Raw genomic sequence first — 14,570 nt, forward strand, 5'->3', positions numbered from 1 at the left:
ATTCCAAGAAAAAATATGCATAGCTCAGGATGTCTAGTTTTTTTTCATTTTGGGAAATCCTGATTTTTGACGGCTAAATCCTGATTTCAAAATTTTTCCAAATCCTAATTTTTTGCGGAGACAAATTAAAGTTTCTGCAGAAGAGTATGCGAAAGCAGAACTCTAGAATTAAGTTCTGAGGATTAAAAACACGTGCTTTCCTCAAATTCTGATTTTACGACCGATTTCTCCTCAAATCCTGATGAAATCGAGATTACATCCTGATTGACTTCAAATCCTGATGGAATCGGGAAAATCCTGATGGAATCGGGAAAATCCTGAAGCTAGACACCTTGCTTTTCTCCAAAATACATGTTTTAATCGGGGAAATGTGCACTGAAAACAAATTCCTCGGCGTTTTTACTAAAGTCCGTTGGTACCTTTACCATCTCACTTTTTTTGACCAATTATTGGTAATTTTACCAAGACAGACTAGTAAACTTACAAAAAACCGGTATTTTTACTGTATTTTTCTGGTAAGAATACCACTTTTATTGGCAATCAATTCCCGGTAACTTTACCATTTTATCTCAGTAATCCTACCACAGTCGATAAAAAATATTGGTGTTTTTACCAAGGTCCGGTAAAATTACCGAGAAAGTTCAATAATTTTACCGAGATTTCTCGGTAAAATGACTAATTCCATGAATGGTAGTTTTACCGAGAAAAAACTGGATCAAATAGAACCGCGAAATCTCGGTAATTTTACCCTTTTCTTAGTAAATACATAGAGATTTTTTTCAGTGTGGCAACTCCCAGACGTTCGTACGGCGTTCTTCCTCAGCATGGCAGCTTTTTGTTAAGCCATTATCACCCTAGGATTTCAGGGATAAATTATGAGGCGAGGCATCCGAGAGCGAGACCTCGCGACCCGAAGCCTTTGTTTCGATTTCCAGTCGTCCCCGTTCGTCCAGAGCAATCCGCAATCGCCCTTTAATCTCGGCGCCCGCCTAACGAAAGGGAGACAAGAGACACGAGGACATGAGTATTAAAACAAACTCCCAGATATGGATCTGTTTTCAGCGTCATTCGGGCACGGCTCTTTCGCGAACTGAAAACGTAATTCGGCGAAAACGCGGATGGAGCGGGTCTCCATTGTTGCAAGATAGTGCTGACAAATCGGCTCTTTTCTTCGGTAAGGTTTTTAAATTTGAATGAGAACCAAGGTGTTGTGTGAATATTTATTTATTACTGAGGCACCTTTCGGCTTACGCCATCTTCGGAGTACATATTCATCGGAACATAAATATATCACAGTTACTCTGTACTAGTTGTCACAAGCTTAACAATATAGATCGTGGACATCATACGAAAAGTTAAAAATACGAGAAATTCAAGTAGTTCAGAGCGTTACTCCTGCTAAAATCGTAAACCATTTATAGTTTAAACCATAGTTTGCGATTTTAGCAGGAGTAACGCTCTGAACTATTTGACATTCTCGTAATTTTAACTTTTCGTATGATGTCCACGATGTATATATTGTTAAGCTTGTGACAACTAGTGTAAAGTAACTGAGATATATTTATGTTCCGATGAATATGTACTCCGAAGATGGCGTAAGCCGAAAGGTGCCTCAATAATAAATAAATATTCACACAACACCTTGGTTCTCATTCAAATTTAAAAATTAAAAAGGTGTTGTTCCAATCAAACCTTATTAATCGGGTAAGATGATTCGATGGACGCCGTATTTTGAGTTAGGACGACATGCGATATATCGCATCGATTGGTTCAATTTTTTTTAGCTACTCGTCATTGTTCTCAAAGTTTGAGATCGCATTTCTGTTGTCAGGAGACTAAAGAATTCACTTACCAATTTTGACAAACGAATCCACGTAATAAAAGGCATGTTTTTTTAGAGGAAAAATATCGCATTCGAGTGCAGTTTCGATATTAATATCGAATGCTACTTTTCCATTAAAAAGCCACCCTTTTATTACGTGGAATATGTTTGTCATAATTGGTAAGAGAATTCTTTAGTCTCCTGACAACAGAATTGCGAACTCAAAATTCGAGAAAAATGACGAGTGGCTGAAAAAATGGAGCCAATCAATGCGAGATATCGCGTGTCGTCCTGACACAAAATATGGCGTCCATCGGTTTACCTTAAACCCCAAAAAATTCCAAATTGTATCGTTCAACATGGCAAGCTTGCAAACCTTTCATGCGACTCGACTCAACGCAGGCCCATCACCCCGTCATCACACCGGGTCGTGCCCAGAATTATTAGAGTGTGAATTTTTCGTTTTGGCCGGAACAAGAGCCTTGTCATCCCTTCTTTTTTCCAGTGTTTGTTTGTTTGTCCGTTTGCTTTTTACCTTCCTTTTTGTTACATGCTCTCAAAAAGTTAGGCAATACCCGCTCCGAAAAACTCCTGAATTTTCTCATGATTCAAGAATAAAATTGCTTGAATCAAGCGCAAAGCGATTTATATCAATCCTTTTTGATCCAAAAGAAATATTCTCTGCTTGAATCAAGTCACCTTTCCTGTAGTGTGGATTAATTGGTAAATTTTACAGCCATGCTTAGCAACCAGGGTTGAATTGAAAATATTAGTACGTCCTTATCTGAGAAAAACATAGCAAGCGTCATATTTACCGCAATAGCTGATCTATCAATAGTTTTGGATTCCCTTGAACACTTTCACATCTGTTTTTTAAACAATAAAGATTACTCTCTTTAAAAAATTGTATAAATGGTCCTAGATAAGGCTTTCTTCTCTTTTTTGTTTTGTTCAACCTTAAAGATTGAGGCGAAAACGCAATGAGCATTCGAGCTCCTATATGTTAAAAATTGAAAAATCTGGAATAGATTTGGATTGCATTTTGCAAAAAGGAACCACTAGCATTGCAATGATGCTAAGATTGTGCAGCTTTATTTTTTGCAATAAAATCGCGGAAATCGCGAAAAACTATGAAATTTAGATGGTAGTTTTTGTCTTAAATTTACAGTTTTTAACGAGTAAAATAGAAACTATTAATGGATAATCGGGTTTTTCCTCCAAGACAAAAGAAGTTGCACAATCTTAGCAACATTGCAATGCTAGTGGTTCCTTTTGGCAAAATGCAATCCATTTATGCCGCTTTTGCACTGTAGGTACGAAAGCTTTTCTCTACACGGCCGTGATAGCGAAGAGAGCAGTAAGTGCATTCTGGGATGAACCTCGAGACACATAAAATCATGTGCTAATCATGGCTCATACAAAAATGCACTTACTGCTCTCTTCGCTATCGCGGCAGGGTAGACACCTAGTTTACAGTGATAGCGAAGAGAGCAGTATGTGCATTCTGGGATGAACCTCGAGACAAATAAAATCATAAGCTAATCATGGCTCATACCGAAATGCACTTACTGCTCTCTTCGCTATCACGGCAGTGCAGCAGTGACTCCTCTCAACCCTGCACATCGACCAGAAGTCCGACCCATAGCAACTTTGTCCGGTTGAACTGCCCGGCGTCGAACTTAAGAATCAAGTGTTGCCAAATTTAAGGTCTCATATTTCTCTCCGAATAATGAGACACCATAGGGAATTCCGTGTTTAAAATGGCAACATTGTGAGAAGAGCCCAATGGCCCACGATTGCCATGCTAAGTAAAAACTCCGTATGAGCATTCGAATGTTGCCAAATTTCCTCCCAGAGCGAAAATGTTTTTGAAGGAAGTTATGAATCTTTTTCCTTGGCATTTTCAGAATTAGTACGTCAAATTACGCACAAAAATCTCTAGAAAACTCGGAGTAAAAATATGAACAATAATTCGTGGAAATTCGTGAATTGTCGAAGGAAATTTGGCAACGCCAGATGGATCATACGGCAGACGACCCGCTTGCCGCGGCGTGACTCGCTCCCGAGCACAGCACGCTCGGATTCAAGGTTACAGGGGTGCAGTGGCGCGTCGCGATCCGCGCGATGTATCGATCGATCCGCCATTTGAACCCGTGGAAAAGGATCGATTATCAGGGTGTCCGCAACCAACACCCCAAAAATCGATTCTTTATCATTGATTCAAATGGGAGTAAAATCGATAGCCTACAATGGAGATGTTGCATGTGTGAGGGATTTGCGATTTGACTGCTGTTTCTCATGTAAAAAATGGCGAGAAACACGATGGTGCCACTGGTTTTCTCTGAAATCAACTCCAAGCTCAAAAAAAGCTCTCAAGTTGAGGCCAAAATGGAGGAGATATCCCACGCTATTCTGAGAGTCCACGTCTACATCAAGGCAAACTCTCCATGCAAAGAAAGGGAGCAAATACATTGGCAGGGTCGCCGTGTTTTCAGTATTAGAGTCCCCAAGTAAAGTGGCAACCCTGCCAATGTATTTGCTCCCTATCTTTGAATGGAGAGTTTGTCTTGATGTAGAGGTGGACTCTCAGGTAGGGTGGGATATCCCCTCCATTTTGGCCTCAACTTGAGAGCTTTTTTTGGCTTGGGAGTTGATTTAAGAGAACACCAGCGGCACCATCGTGTTTCACGCGATCTTTTACATAAGAATCAACAGTCAAATCGCAAATTCCTCACACATGCAACATTTCTATTCACGCTTCGCCACTGCGTATCGTGATCTAGGATGAATCGATTGATCCGCCGAGCAAACTCATGGAAAAGGATCGTTTATGATAATGTTCGCAATTTGGTTTGATTAAGGCGGGATTGTCACTGAATTTAGAAAATGAAATTCTCTGATTTTTCCCTGAATTCCCTGTTACGTTTGAGTAAAATTTCCTGACGATTGAGGATTAGAGTACCTACGTAGCGAGAGTATGGACAGATCGCTTCGTGGAGGGCTTAGGGCCCAAAAGTGCAGCCACCCTCCTAACCAACTTCTAGCGCACAAAATTATACTGCCAGACTTCAGATTTCGATTCTAACCAAGATAGCCAAGAATGTACATAAATGAGCGTTCTTCCGCAAAAATGAGTAAATTTATGCAAAAACTGAGTCAAATACGTGCTTGAAAATACGAAGGCCTGATGGATTTTCGGAGTTTCACATCTGTCTACACTCTCATGATTTGAAACAGTTTTTAGGCAAAATTTGTTAGTCGAAACGTCAAACCTGTTCTAGAAAGGAAATAATGGTGACTTGTCAATTTTCCAATGATTTTTTCGTCACTTTTACTGACATTATCAGGTTTTCCCTGCCTTCTTAAAATTCCCAAATATTTCCTGGTTTTCTCGGTGGGTATTAAATTCATAGTTGATTACTGAATTCTCGATTACTAAAAAATGGATTAATAGACTTTTTAACCGATTAAAATACGCCGTACAATTGATCGCGCGCGGTCAATTTCGCGTCGCACGCTGCTTGTGGAGCCGTGCCTTATCACCGTGGTCCGAGCAGTAGCGCCAGCGCAGCCAGCGGTGAGTGAACTTTCGTCCCGGTTCGAGTTCGCACCAACAATCGGGTTCTAGACAAAACCCAAAGCTCCCACAGATAAGAGTTTCCCGCTTCCGCAAGGATTTTCTCACGCTAGTCTCCCAAAGGATTTCCTGCACCGAACCTGATGGGAAAAATATGTGGGACGAGAGAGGAACTTTCAGGCGATCGGACGGAATAGAAAACCGGCGATTCAACTGAGAGTTCACTTGACGGTATTTAATTGATGAGAGGAAATTCAAAATATCCTACGCCTCATCAGGTGTTGCTTAGATAGTGCATGATTTGACTGTATGATCAGGCATTTTGCTCTAAAATTAGATATTTGGCCGTAAGGTCGGTGAGATGAAACTCTCTTTCTCTACCTATGCATATTTTAAAGTTATTTTTTAAAAGTTACAATTCTTAGGCCATTGAATTTCCAACAGCATAATCTTACGAAGCACTTGAATACTCTTAGAATATTCTTAGTTTGCCACTTCGACAAGGAAGCAGAAAATGGTCGATCAAGCGCCCATCTGGCAGCGAATTTCAAACGTGGAAAACCAGGGTGTCTACTAAAACAGGCTGGCCAAAAATCAGTACTTCTACAGAACTCATTCAGTACATTCCCAAGAAAATCAGTACCTCCTCAACAGAAAAATCCAGTACTTTTTCAGTGCCTCCACTTGAAGGGATTCGAAAAATTTCAAAAATTTCGATTTCTCGCTCAAATTGCAACAAAAATGACCAAAAAATGAAAAAATCTCGGATCTCCTTACAGAATTTCCGCTTCTTTCAGGAATTTCGTACCGCCCTTAAAAAAAAGCAGTACTATTGTCGGACTTTCCGGATTTGTAGATACCCTGAAGACAGGAACATTTTGAGGGGTAACATGTCGAAAATCAAATGAAAAACCAGATGTGACCAAAAATGACCAAATCATGACCCATTCCGATACTAATATAGATCTTCAATGAGCAAAATATCGTCGAGTTGAAGAAATTCAAGGTGTCCTTTAAACGACCCTTATCGATACCCTCTTTCACTGCCGACCGGCACAGAGATTTCGAGGACAACACGTTACCCAGCACCGGGCTCGGACGTTATGAGATCCTAGAGTACCTACATTGAGAGAGTATGGCCACTGGGCCCCATGGAGAGGCTTAGGACCCAAAAATGGCGGTGCTTTGTTTTGGTTTTTGAGGATGGGAGGGGGGTCATTGCCAACTTTTGACGGTTTTCACCAACCGCACTTGCTGCCAACCTTACTACACCTAAGATAATTTTTCTCAAAAATTGCACACGATTAGCCTTGAAAATATGTAAAGAAGTCGCAATAGTGCATTCGGGTTTTCTCGTTACGATAAGCCAAGAAAACTACATTTGGAGTCATTTTGCATTACATTAATTTATGGCGTCCGCCATTTTTGGGTCCTAAGGGCTCCATTCAGCCTAAGATGGCTGAGCCAATCAGAGGTGGTAACACCAGTGGCCATACTCTCTCAATATAGGTACTCTATAGGTGCGTTGTTAAAGTCCACAACTGTCCAACGAAAATCACCCGCTGAGCGTTGAGCTCAACGAAAGCGTTGGTAAATTCTGGTGGATTTACCCGTTTTCCAAGATGGCTGCTCAGCAAACTGCCCAACAGCACAGCGAGGTTTTTGGCTGCTGTGTACCGCTGCCGAGTTTGCTGGATTGTTGTAATGTTATTGTTTACATCCATAACCGCCATTTTTTCGCATTTCTTCGCCACAAGTTCGTCACCAGACTGACTTGCAATTGCTTATAATCGTTAATTGCGTCAATTTCGTAATAATGTGGGTGTTAATAAGATTTTTAAATGTTAAAAATCTTAAATTTCAATAAAACTTAACCTCCAAATCCGTAGAATCCCACGGGAATTTAACAACGACACCTCGATTTTCTCCCGTCTGTTGAGCTGAAGTCGTCGGTTGAGATGACGTCAATCCCGCTAAGATTCGGCCATTTTTGTTGGGCAGCAAAAGTAATTTAACAACGCACCTTAGGTACTCTATGAGATGCCGATGACGTTATTATCGAGTCAGTCCGTTGGGTCCTGTTGGCCCTGCGGCGCCGTGAAATTTGTTTTGTTTGGCGACGGGGAAAGGCGGCTAATGGCCGATTCCGCGTTTCCCCTGGCGCGAGGGACGGGGCCCTTTTCCTGGGCCGCGGCCCCGATGCGGCGATCCGGGGTCGTTAGCACTCGCCGCGGATTGTTTAATCGCACGGATCTCATAACCATTTCATCGCCCCAATCCTGCTTCGGAAGTTTCCGCGGCTTCGGGATTCGTTCTGCGCAAAGCTCCATGATAATTCCGTAATGTTGCCGCATTTGGACCGCGTTATACAGGAAGGAACCAAGCCACATCGGCCATGGCCAAATTTAATTGGGCAATTTAATTTGTTAGATGAAAACGATTGTGCGGATTTTTGTGCAAATTTCAGTGAATTTACTGCATATTATGAAGTAAGTTCCTGGAAAGTTTCAAAGGAATCCGTACAACCTTTCTCTTGTAAAACTTTAGAATTTTTTACTTTAAACAATTTAGCAAAGCATTGTACAGTTACAATAATAATAACAAGCAGTAACAATTTAAAAAAAACATTAAGGTTTTACAAGAGAATGATTGTGCGGATTCCTTTAAAAATTACCAGGAACTTACTTCGTAATTTGCAGAAAATTCACTGAAATTTGAGCAAAAATCCACACAATCGTTTTCATCTAAAAAATTAAATTGTCCAATTAAATTTGGCAATAGCTGATGTGGGTTGGTTCCTTTCTGCTAAACGTGGTCCATTTCTGAATCATGGGTAGCGCGGCGTTGGAAACTTCACCGGGAGCCAAGCTCCTAATCATGGTTTCCACGACAAATAAACGTAAGTCCATTCTAAAGTTCCAAATAAATTCGGATGCGATTTGCGAGAAATCCGCGATGACGAAATTATGATCGCGTGGACGCTCGCACTAAAACAAAAGGTGTGGCGATTTTTACCAGAAATATGGTAAATTCTGGCACTGGCACACGTGATGATAACCATTCTCATATCACTGCCGCAGAAACCATACATTTTTCTCAGTCAGTGGCGTGGCGTGGCATGCTTTGCGATATATCGATTGATCGGTCACTTTAACCAAGAGAAAAGCATCAATCAACATAGTGTTCTCAACAACACCTTTAAAATCGATTCTGTACTGTAGCTTTAAATGAGGGAAATATCGATATTCGATCATTGCCTCCCCACCGTTCTGAGCGTCGCTCCGAACTTCCATCCCTAGTTTTCAGTCGTGTACTCACCACTTTCAGCTGCAACGATACTCGCGCCACTCTCGACTCTACTACTTATACAGCTGACGCTACTATTTTGCGCCGTTGATAAGATCTGCGCTTCAATTGACACATTGACTATTGCAATTCTTCATAATAGCATTCCGAAGATGACAAAAGTACCAGCGATCATATAGGATCAACTCAGACACAAGACTCTTTCTGTTCGCCGCCTCGCCTTTGAGAGAGATCGAAGCGAAATTCGAACGAGCCGATCTCCGTTCAGCGCCAGGGCGCGGCCCCAGGATATATCGAGGAACCTAATCTGATTTACACAGTATTAATTTTTGAATCTCATGGATAGCCATTGACGTGTCGAGTACGCGCATGTAATACACAAGCAACATCTTGCAGAGACTCACGACATTTCTCCAACTCATTCGCTCTGCCTCGATGAGAAACACTCCACGGAACTCTATTCGAACGTACCTCATCTAAGCTGAGAGCAGACACTAGAACGTATCACATCTGTGCGCGCGGAGAATCATGACACTTACCTAGTACCATCTGTCTAGCGACTCAAGGTAACACCGATCTGAGCGTCTGGTCCCTGAGCGCGCTGACACGGCACACCATATCTACATTGACGAGCTCGCTCAATGAGAGTAGACAGTTGCGCAAGAGCGTCTCGCACTTACTCTCAGCTGAGAACGCTTATCTCATCCGATCACAGCATAGAGAGCATTAGGCTGCACTCTGAGACATGACTTGCCATATTAGGTCAAGACTAAGACACTCCTGTGACCAGCAAACAATCTACCACTGAGACACTAAGAGTCACACTTGTGTCTCGCGCATATGATTCTTCACGAGTGGTCGAGCAGGGCAGTAGGCCAGGAACATAGAAAACTCCATATACACTTTCTTGTCAGATTAGGAGAGGGGGGGTGGGAGTGTGAGTGGTCTGGGGAGGAGGAGGGTGGGAGGGGGCTCTCTGATGGGTGGTTTGGGGGGGGGTGGTCGGGGGACGGGGGAGTTGGGGGTGTAAATGGGGAGGAGTTAAGCTACGTAGTGTCTACACGATATCATATCTTCTATAGGGTGACTCTAACACATAATCATATGATAGGGATTATTGTTGTGAGAGGGGAGTGTGTTTTGGTGTTTTTGTAAGGGATGTTGGAAGGGGGGGACGTGTGAGTTAAGGTGGTGGAGGCGGGGGGGGAGAGGGGGTGTTTTATATTTTGAGGTGTCAAGAGAGATGGGACGAGTGCTTAACATTATGCGAGTGCGAGAGGGAGAGTGTTGGTGGGCACACAATATATTTATCTTACATCGACTATTTTAGGGAGAATAAGAGGTTTTTTTTGGTTGGGAAAAGGATGTTTAGGGGATTTTAGGTATGTTTGGGAGTGGGGAAGTTAGGTGTTATAAAAATAAAACACAATTGTAAATGGGGGTGTTAAGAAGTGGGTGGAGTGGGGGGTGGGGGGGTGTGGTGTGATGTGGGGGGGGACACACACACACTAGAGAGAGCGAGTGTATAATGGTAGAGTTGTGAATTGGGGGGGGATGGAGATGGGTGGGTTGGGAACGGGTTGTGATAGTAAGTTGAAATTTGGAAAAGTGGATTCGGTAAGCCATTATGTTTTGAAGTTGTGGGGGGGTGGGTGAATTAAGGTATATGTAAGAAACGCCAGGAAAAAAGGGGAAAAAAGAAGAAAAATTGAGGGGTGGAGGAGTTTTTAGGGTGCTAAAGGGGAGGCAACCTATGAATTCAAATCATTCAGAGTGATTTCTTATTATATTGGAGAAGATGCACGCAATTTTTTTACTTCGACACCTGAAAGTTGTTAAAGAGCTGATTTTGCAGTATTTTTTATACTTTTTTTCCGGTGTGGGAAATAGTGCGAAAATAGATTTAAAAGTGAAAAAATGCACCGCCTGGTGACATAATTCGGTGGAATTTCCCATTGAAACACGTGCATTTCAGTTGATTTGCATGTCAATTCATGAACAAAAGGATGCTCATATTCAGTTCACTTACAGTAGTTTCCGCTCACTTAAACACGTTTATCAAATTTCAGACACATGCAAATTCTCCATTGTTACACGACCCGTCGTTTGTAAATCACGTATTTAACTTGGTTTTTGCATAAATTTACTCATTTTTCGGAAGAATGCGCAATCATGAGTATTCGTGGCCATTTTGGTCTGATACTAGAATTTGAGAATTGGCAGAGACTTTTTTGGTCTTAAAAAGTTGGCTCTTTGGGTCATAAAAGGTCCATTTTATGGCATGTCCGTCCTCTTATACAGGAGCTCTAGGGCTAAGAAATCGGAATCTATCAAGGAAAAATGAATGAAGCCATATCTGCATTAACAGCGGATGTCAAGTTTTTCGCTTACGAGAAAATATTGCTCAGTGTTTTTAGAGCTGTGCATTTCGATGTCCACACATTGAGGAAAATTATTTATTAATCAGCTGAGATGACATCGTTGAACCAATAACAAAGAGGGAGATGCAAAGCCGTCACGATGCTCGCCTAACGGTTAAGAAAGAGAAAGAAAGAAAAAATGAAATGCACCTTGGTGAAGCGAGAAAATGACTGAGTAGTTGAAAAAGAGAGGTTGTCAGTCCTCATCCTGAACAAAAGGAGAGCATTTTTTGTGATGAAAAAGAGAACGTAGAATATAACTCCGGCTTTCCGTAAGCGGTTAGAGTTCCTCCAGAGACGAATAGCTAGAGGGGTGGTTTTGAGGGTTTGTTTCCTCTCACCCCTTTCAAATCGAATGTTTTTCCGGGAGAAAGTCATAATAAGTACAATTTTTATATTTACTAGGAAACTGTCAATCTTTCCAGACTGAAAATTTCACTAATTTTTGTTCTGAATGCACTAAATCATTAGTAAAATTTTAAATGGAAATCACGAGGTCATATTCTTGTAAAAAACGGAAATGCAGTATGTTTTCGGTCTCACCATTTTTCGAACTGACTTCCCGTCGAAAAAAATCCTTCCCCAAAAAATTGTCGAAGCTATTTCCTTTTTGTCTTAAATTTACAAATTTCCACAATTCTACAAAAAACAGAGCGCATTTCTTCGCTATTCGTGAATTAATACGCGAATTTGGCTATCCCGTAGTTTTCACAGCTTTTCTATTTTTCAGCCGCACATGCGTTCAAATGGGAAATGCCGCCAGATAACATCGAAAGGCGGTACATTTTCTCACTTCGAAACCTGCTTTCCTACGATTTTCCATAACATAAGAAAATCATGAAAAATATTGCGAAAACTCAGCTCTTTAAGCACTTTCAGATGATGGGATTTAATTTTTTTTGTACAAATTCTCCATTGATATTTTCCGGGTTTTCAAGTTTTTAATGATAGTAGAAACCCTGTTCCAGTTAGGAATTCCAAAGATTCTCCTCTCGAAAATGCAATTTGCGCTAGGGAAATTAACAACAATGAAATGCGGTCACGTGCTTTCGCGAAGGAAACGACAAATTTCCAAACGGGGTTCTTCCTTAACACAGTAGCATACACTGGAAAAAAAACACATTGGATCTAGAGTCCAGACTCTTAAAAACATCGAAACGAAAAAACACTCTTGGTTCAATCAGAATCTAGCTTGAATCAAGAACCGAGTCTCTTAATTTAAGCGGATTTCGTTTAGGTTCAAGCAAAAATCAAGAAAATCAATCAGAATGTAGCTTGAATCAAGAACCAAGTCTCTTAATTTAAGCGGATTTCGTTTTGATTCAAGCAAAAATCCGATTGAATCTAGAGTATTTTTCTTGTCAATGCTTTCAAGAGTCTAGACTCTAGATCCAATGTGTGTTTTTTTTTTTTTTTTTCTCTCCACTGGGGGTTCTTCCTCAACACAGAAGCATGGCTTAGCAGCTCCATCCGAGGGGGATGTAACTGATGTAAGATCCAAGAGCGCGCGCTTCCCGCCACGGAGCCACCTGATAGCTCGACCGGAAATGATGGACTGCTTTGAGCTTGCTCAACGAAAAGCGATTAAGTTCCGGTTAAAACACGGCGCGGATACGCTGTTTTCGCTGAAGGCGGCGGTCGGCGGACGGACAGGTTGCGGGTCCCCCGGCCTGGCGGAGACAGGTGAGCGCCACGGTTTCGTTCCCGGGCTTTTCGGTCGCGTGCGAGGTGTCGGCTGCCGCTTCAGGGGGCTGATTACTGACATTGATAGACAAAGCGGTGGACAAAAAAGACTTAATGGGAAATCGAAGCGATTTAGGTGGCTAAGCAAGCTCAAAGCCTTCACAGGAAAAAAAAGAAAAAGAAAAAAAAGAAAAAACACATTGGATCTATAGTCCAGACTCTTAAAAACATCGACAAGAAAGAATACTCTTGTTTCAATCAGATTTAAACTTAAATCAAGAGCAAAGCCTCTTAATTTGAGCGGATTTCCTTTTGATTTAAGCTTAAATCTGATTCAATCAAGAGTCTTTTTTCTTGTCAATGTTTTCAAGAATCCAAATGACTCCAATGATGAGGACTCCAATGATGATCCAATGGGATCCTCGATCCAATGTGTTTTTTTTTCCAGTGTTAATCCGCCGAAGTCGATCAAACTTTCCCTTTATTTAACCAAAATTCTTAACCGCAGCGGATACGAAAGATGCGCACTGCTTCAACGTGGGACTGAAACGGTGGATATTACAGCGGTCGGCATTTTGGACGCTTCGGTATGCGGACCAGGATATCAATGGAAGTTAGAAAATGTGAAGTTATGGACATTTTTTGAGCTTTTAGGCGGCTACTATTAGAAAAAGTGGGATCACTCCGCGAAAAATGGGGTCCTTGCGCCTTGCGTTTATCCTTCAAACAACTTTTTGTGGATTTTGCAAATAAAAGTGCTTGTCGTATCTTTCATATTAATTGTATTTCAATCGATAATATACCGGCGAGAACAAACCAAAATTTCTCCTAAGAAATTTCAATTTCTCCTAAGAAATTTCAATTTCTCCTGAGAAATTTCAATTTCTAGACATATTCTCGGGGACACCCCTTTGATGAGGCGCCTATGATGTTTTTCAAGTCTGGACGCACCCGAACTTTCAACATCCTAACATTTAGAGCGATCTGACGGAATGTCGAACTCGATTATGAATGTTCCAAATGATATGCCATTCGAAATTTTCATTTTTTTTGAGGTACAATGAACAAAGTTGAGGCAATGTCACTGTACACTGGAAAAAAAAACCCATTGGACCTAGAGTCCAGACTCTTAAAAACATCGACAAGAAAAAATACTCTTGATTCAATCAGATTTAAGCTTAAATCAAGAACCAAGCCTCCTAATTTGAGCGGATTACCTTTTGATTTATGCTTAGATCTGATTGAATCATGAGTCCTTTTACTTGTCAATCCCAAGTAGCATAGATTGCAATTTCATTGCAATGGATTGTGAGTTGATTGCAATTTTTGCTTGTTGCCTATACGTTCATTTGAAGGCGCTTAAAAAGTTGCAATTTTATTGCAATAAGTTTGCAAGAAATGTAGATTATGCTTGTTGCCTAACCTTCTTTTTCAAGGCACTATAAAGACTGCAATTTCGGTGCAATCATGTTGTAACAAATTCACGCCATGTGTCTGGCATCCAATTCTCTAGTTGTTTTAAAGTTTTTTCGACTTAAATGTCTCACCTAACCCATATAGCCCAACATATTTTGAAAATATTGTCACCTTTATCAAAATATTTTCATGGCAATATTGTAAGTAAAATATTTTCAAAATATTTTTAAAACATTTTAAAGGAATATTTTGAAAATGTTTACAAAAAATATTTTTAAAATAATTCAAAAATATTGCCTGTAAACATGCATGTTAAAAATATTCCTTAAGAAAGTTTTGAAAATAT

The 14,570-nt window shown here is 40.9% G+C and overlaps 1 protein-coding gene across 4 annotated transcripts in view; it reads right to left on the bottom strand.

The window, feature by feature from the left end:
• Positions 1-14,570, bottom strand: part of LOC109038050 (uncharacterized) — a 434,551-nt gene that overhangs the window by 387,300 nt on the left and 32,681 nt on the right. The gene's annotated exons all lie outside the window — the stretch shown is intronic.

The sequence above is a fragment of the Bemisia tabaci genome, chromosome 10 (assembly GCF_918797505.1).
Source record: "Bemisia tabaci chromosome 10, PGI_BMITA_v3".
NCBI classification, from domain to species: Eukaryota; Metazoa; Arthropoda; class Insecta; order Hemiptera; family Aleyrodidae; genus Bemisia; species Bemisia tabaci.